The sequence below is a fragment of the Loxodonta africana genome, chromosome 1 (assembly GCF_030014295.1).
Source record: "Loxodonta africana isolate mLoxAfr1 chromosome 1, mLoxAfr1.hap2, whole genome shotgun sequence".
In the NCBI taxonomy this organism is placed as follows: Eukaryota; Metazoa; Chordata; class Mammalia; order Proboscidea; family Elephantidae; genus Loxodonta; species Loxodonta africana.
Genome location: NC_087342.1, coordinates 127,616,134 through 127,622,486, shown reverse-complemented (window position 1 = coordinate 127,622,486; position 6,353 = coordinate 127,616,134).

Sequence of the window (6,353 nt, the reverse complement as noted above, 5' to 3'; positions counted from 1 at the left end):
ATAACTGAAGTCTAAGGAAATAAATTAACTGAAGCTACAAATATAATTACTGGGAAATTTTAGATAGGAACTTAAAACTCCTAACTCACTATGCTGTGATTGTGTTTGTGGACTTCCAAATACTGTAAAATTCAGAAAGATTAAGAATTTACTTTTACATTTTATAAACAGCACATTCATCTGACTCACTTATTAATCTTAGTTATAAATGACTTTTTGTTTAATAAAAAAACCTTAAAGTTTCTGGAGAGATAAACCACCAAAATGTTTATATGTCTTTTAGACATTTTCTTTGATTAAATATAAACATTTTAACTTTTAAACATGAGACTTCAAGAAATGAGTGGCTTAATATTGTCTTAAGTCATTGGTAAACAATTTAAATAAAGCTTTATTGCTAATTTTAAAAACTTCCTCTTTAATATATACTAGGATTTTAGAAGGAAGCATATATTTTCCAAGATGGTCTTTTCTGGGAGGAGGTAGTAAAATAATTCAGTGAAAGCAGGGCAGTTTTGATCTTTACTTTAGGAATTATTTTACATAAATGTATTGATGCTCATCTAAAAAATTAAGAAAATGGTCCAGCAGATTTGTAAGATCCATTTTTTTATCTAAAACATTGTGATTTTTTTAATTATGTCTATATTTTTAACTTTGAACAAATGATAAGTTAGTTATTTGCAGAAAGTGTTTATTCCCTCAATGACAACAGCAAAATATTTATTGGGAACTTGTGTTAGTCACTGTAGATATGATGGCTCCAGACAAGGAGAGAGTCCCAGCTCTAAGGAGTTTACAGTGCATATTGAAAACATAATTAAGTAGCTGATTATTCAGTTATAAATGTAAAGAGTATTCTTCCCTCATTCTCATTCTCAGACAGCTATTGAATGTCTATTACGTGCCAGACTCTGTGGTTGGTTCTGGGGATAAAATGTTAAACAAAAACAAATATGGTTCTCATTTTCATTTAGCATGAAGATTAGTAGATGAGAAATATATTGAACAGCTCATTACACAAACCAACACAAAATTGCAAATGGAGACAAATACTCTGAGTAGAGGGAACACAATTTATGAAGGCATATTAACTACAACAAAAATCATACCTACGGGATCTCTGGTGCTATGGAGTTTTTCCTTTATGAAGTGAGATAGACTGCACGTAGTCATTAACGAGGCAAAATTAGGGCAACTCTCAGAATACAGTCAGTATCCAAAAAGGATTGATCACAGGACCCTTGAGGTTACCAAAATCCGAGGATGCTCAAGTCCCTTGTATAAAATGGCATAGTATTTGCACATAACCTCCAGGATATCTATATTACCTATGGAGCCCTGGTGGCACAGTGGTTGAGAGCTGTGGCTGTTAACCAAAGGGTCAGCAGTTCTAATCCACCAGCCACTCCTTGGAAACCCTACGGGGCAAATCTACTCTGTCTTATAGTATCCCTATGAGTTGGAATCGACTCAATGGCAATGAGCTTGGTTTTTGGTTTCCCAAAGCTGGAAGAAAGCATGAGCATGTTAAGGAGAAACAACGAAGAAATAAAAAGACCCAAATAGATTGGAGAAACTGATAAAGTGGCAAGTGAGTTGAAGGAAGGGAGTAAGAAAAGTGTATTAAAAAAAAAGTTGTAAAAGGTGAGGAACACTAACCTGCTGTAAGACATAGGAAGGAAATGACTTTAAATAAGTGAGTAGAATGACAAGGAATTAGAGTACAGAAACAACATTCCAGGCAAAAGACACAACCCTTTCTACAGGTTGGAGGTGGAAAATAAGATTGTTCAAGTATCTAAAAGAAAGACAATGTACCTAGAGCAGCAATTTTCAACCAGAGCAATTTTACCCCTTAAGGGGCATTTTTGAGGAGCCCTGGTGGCACAGTAGTTAGAGTGGTCAGCTACTAACTGGAAGGTCGAGGGTTGGAACCTACCAGCCACTCCACAGGAGAAAGATGTGGAAGCCTGTTCCCATAAAGATTTACAGCCTTGGAAACCATATGGGGCAGTTCTATTTTGTCCTATAGGATTGCTGTGAGTCAGAATTGACTTGATGGCATTCTTTTTGTTTTTTTAGGGGACATTTGGCAATGTCTGAGGACACTTTGTTACTACTAGGAGATGCTACCAACATTTAGTGAGTACAGGCTAGAGATGCTACCAAACATCCTACAGTGCACAAGACAGCTCCCCACAACAAATAATTAACCTGTCCAAAATGTCAATAGTATTGAGATTATAAAATTATGGCCTAGGGTCTTGAGAATAAAGGGAGAAAAATATGAAATCCAACTGGGGAGTTAAGTAGTAGTCACATCATTTTAGAATTCATGATAAAAACAGTGGAAAAGCATTGAAGAATCTTATGAATATTATTTTATCTAATATGGAGAGTAGCTTATATTAGGAGATGAGGGAGCACATAAAATATTTCAGGTTGTTTCACTAATCCATATGGTAGCTGCTGATAAATTAGTAAAAATTAGTATCTGCAGAAGTGGAGCAAAGTGGAAGGACTGGAGAGATAATTGGATTTGAGTTTAAGGGATAGGAATGAGCTTCATGTTTTCGACTTGAGCAACTAGAGAACTGAAGAGCATGAGATATTATGTTTATAATCCCAAACACTAAAACATACTTTTTCATTTCCAAATAAGTGAATAGTGACTACGAGATGTACTTACTTCATGAAAATATTTTAAAAACTTGATTTAGGACATTTAGGCAATTGTATGAGAGTCAATCCATTAAAAAAAAAAAAATTTCCATACATACAAATAAAAATAATATCTATTTTACGTCATTATTATCAATAATACTAGAATTATGCAATAGCACATTTTAAACTTAAAGGATTTCGAAATTCCGTACTCTTTAGCTATTGTGTTACAAGGAAAAAAAATAACGATATGTGTCACTAATTTTCAAGAGAAATAGATTAAAACTGAATAGTCTTTTGCAAGCTGGATGTTTGGCACACTTTTTTTCATTACTTTTATTTGAATCATTTTATGTCTATGCATAGATCAATAGTTCATAAAAAGTGCTGACATAGGAACATTTTCAGTTTTCACGGAGTTGCTTCGTGCATGTTGATAACACAATTTTATAATTACCTGCCATAAATTCGCTTTCCAATGTCTGTTTAAAGTTTTAACAATTTGGTTCAGATTTTAGCTTCACTGTACATACCACATCTATTAAAATGTTTAATGATTAGTTATTTTGATTACATCAAACATTGAATTTTTGCAAACTGATTTGATTTAATTGACTTTTTGCATTCAGTTATTTTTGTTCTATGCAAAGTCAAATTAACCCTCTGATTCTGTAATGAGAGAACAGCAGAAAGCAGTTTATCAAATCTTCCAACTTACAAGAATTAAAATAATTTTTACACCGCATTGCTTCATCCAGAATTTTGTTTTGCTACTATTATTCTTGTCATCGTTTTTAAAACTGGATTTGTTTTAATCATAACACTGCTTGATTTTAAATTTGATAAGCGTAAAAAGAGAAAGCAAGAAAAACCAGGCAAGCATGATTTTCCTTCATTGTTGAACTCAGAGATCATTGGAGGCAAGGCAGAAGATGGGATTTATATGTGCCTTTGTATTTTATGGAAACCCTGGTAGCATAGTGGTTAAGAGCGATGTCTGCTAACCAAAAGTTCGGCAGTTCAAATCCACCAGGTGCTCCTTGGAAACTGTATGGGGCAGTTCTACTCTGTCCTATAGGGTTGCTATGAGTTGGAATCAACTCAACGGCAAGGGGTTTGGTTTTTCACTTCTGTGTTTTATGCAGTCCAAAGGTTGCTATTCAAATCCATCCAGGGAAGTCTGAGAAGAAAGAATTGACAATCAACTTCCAAAAAATCATTCACTGAAAACACTATGAAGCACAGTTCACACTTAGAGTCAGAATCAACTCAATGGCAACTGGCTTTTTTGTTGTGTTTTATAAACCAGTACAAATAGCAGGAAACCTCCGTGATTTTATTGAGATCTTGACCCATAAACACAAATATCTACAGGAGTCAAGGGACCTCATATTGGGGTAACTGGAAAATACACATGTGAGACAGGTAATAGCTAACAACAGTTGCTATGGAGTCATAGAAAGTTCTTGCTAGGGCTGAAGGACCAGCTAATTCTCTGCTTCCTCTACTTGTGGGCCTTGGTATGGTTACTTGCTTCAATGTTTTCAAGACAAGCCACAAATTTAAGTTTTCACGTGGTATTTCTAGATTTTAAGTGCTGGAAAGTCATTAATTTCTTTTGCCTTGCCTTGCCTTTCTTTTCTCCTTTTTTCTTTTTCCTTTTCTCCTTTCTCTTCTTTCCTTTCTTTCTTCTTCCATTCTTTATATCTTTTTTTTTTTCTTCCTATTTTCCTTCTTTCTTTTTTCCTGTCTTATTATTTTCCAGGCCAAACACAACAATCATAGACCAAAAAAGGAGAAGAAATGATGCATTAAACAGTTTAGATAATCACTGACAGAATTCAGTGTTGGTCATTAAAATCATCAGAACAATATTTAGCTGAATTGTTCATATTTTGATGACAGTAAAGGCCAATTATTTTCATCTTCTACTCTTCTCTTTTACTGAAATAGGGGCATAAATTAAACAGTTTTTCATTATCTTAACATCAGGTAGTGATTTGCAACTACATCTGCTTAGAATCAGCTTAGGAACAGACAAAGCCTCTCCGCAGATTTACTGCAATTGAATCTCCAGTGGTGCAAACCTCAGTTTTTAAAGTCAGATGTGTAGACAGGTGTGGGAGCCATTATTAGAGCAATGTAAATTTTGGTTCTATATTGATGAGCTAATTTTCAAAATACACCTTACCAGTAAAAAAGGATAAATAAACTAAGCCAAAATTATTAAATAAAAATCATATAATTTAGAAAAAAATACACAAAAAGCAATGAAATTGAATTGCTAGGTGTAAGACTATATATTAAAATAATACATATTTTAGATTTTCTCAGATTTACATAGTTATTGAATTGCTGTTTGTTGTTGAGTTTCTTCTGACTCATGGTGACCCTGTATGTAAAGAGTAGAACTGTTCCATGGGGTTTTCGAGGCTGTGATCTTTCAGAAGCAGATAACCAGGTTTATCCTCCAAGGTGCTTCTGGGTGGGTTTGACCTGCCAACCTTTTGACTAGCCATAGAGTATTTAACAGTTTGTGCCATGCAGGAACTCCTGTTATTGGAAAGGACATATAAAATTTAAATCCAAAAATGTGTATTTGATTTAGTTGCTGCAATGAGTTAGCCAAACTTAAGGTTTGGAGCACTGTCCTCCACAAGACTGCCCTGCCCTCACTTCAGACATCAGCTGCATGTCCAGATGTCCCTAGGGCCACCCTCACTTTTGACCAGCTCGCCACGAATTTGGTCCACACAACCACGTTCGGACTGGATATTCCACTAGAATGGCTCATAAAACTGAGAAAAGTGCTACACATAAAATTACAGTTTATTGTAGTAAAAGGATATAAAGCAGAGATAGTCAAAAGAAGAAAAGAGGTCTGGGAGGGTCCTAAATACAAAGCTTCCTTATTCTCAGGACATATTACCTTTCTAACACATTGATGTGTGACTATATGCAACGAGGGAAGCTCAGCCAAACGTTGGTGCCCAGAGTTTTTACTAGGGTTTCATTACATAGTAAATACTGAGAGAATCATCACCCATGTAGTTGAACTCCGTCTCCAAATTTTGACCCCCTTCCTCAATTCTCCTGATTCTGCTTACTTTTCAGATTTTCCAATTAGTTTTCTTCTTCTTCCCCCCTCCCCTGCCAAGAATTTCTAGTTATAAAGAATGGGTTGTTAGGGTATATGCTACCACAACAGAACTGAGACCACTTCATTTAATTTGGACTGAGGGATTGAACTCAAAAATCTGTGAATTTTATTTACTAAGGTTTCTTTACTTAACAAAGGTAGAATATTATTCTGGGAATGTTAAATCGCTAAGTTAAAGGCACAGAGAAATTAGAACTCAGTCACATCACTAACCCCTGAGCTTCAAATAATACTCTTTTTTGTTACTAAAAAATAGACACCAGAATGCTCCTTGGAAGCAAGGATGGCAAGACTGGTCTCACATACCTTGGACATGTTGTCAGGAAGGATCCATCCCTGAAGAAGGACATCATGCTTGGTAAAGTAGAGAATCATCGAAAAAGAGGAAGACCCTCAACGAGATGGATTTACACAGTGGCTGCAACAATGGGCTCAAGCAGGACGATTGTGAGGATGGTGCAGGACCAGGCAGTGTTTCATTCTGTTGCACATGGATTTGCTGAGTCAGAACATACTTGATGGCACC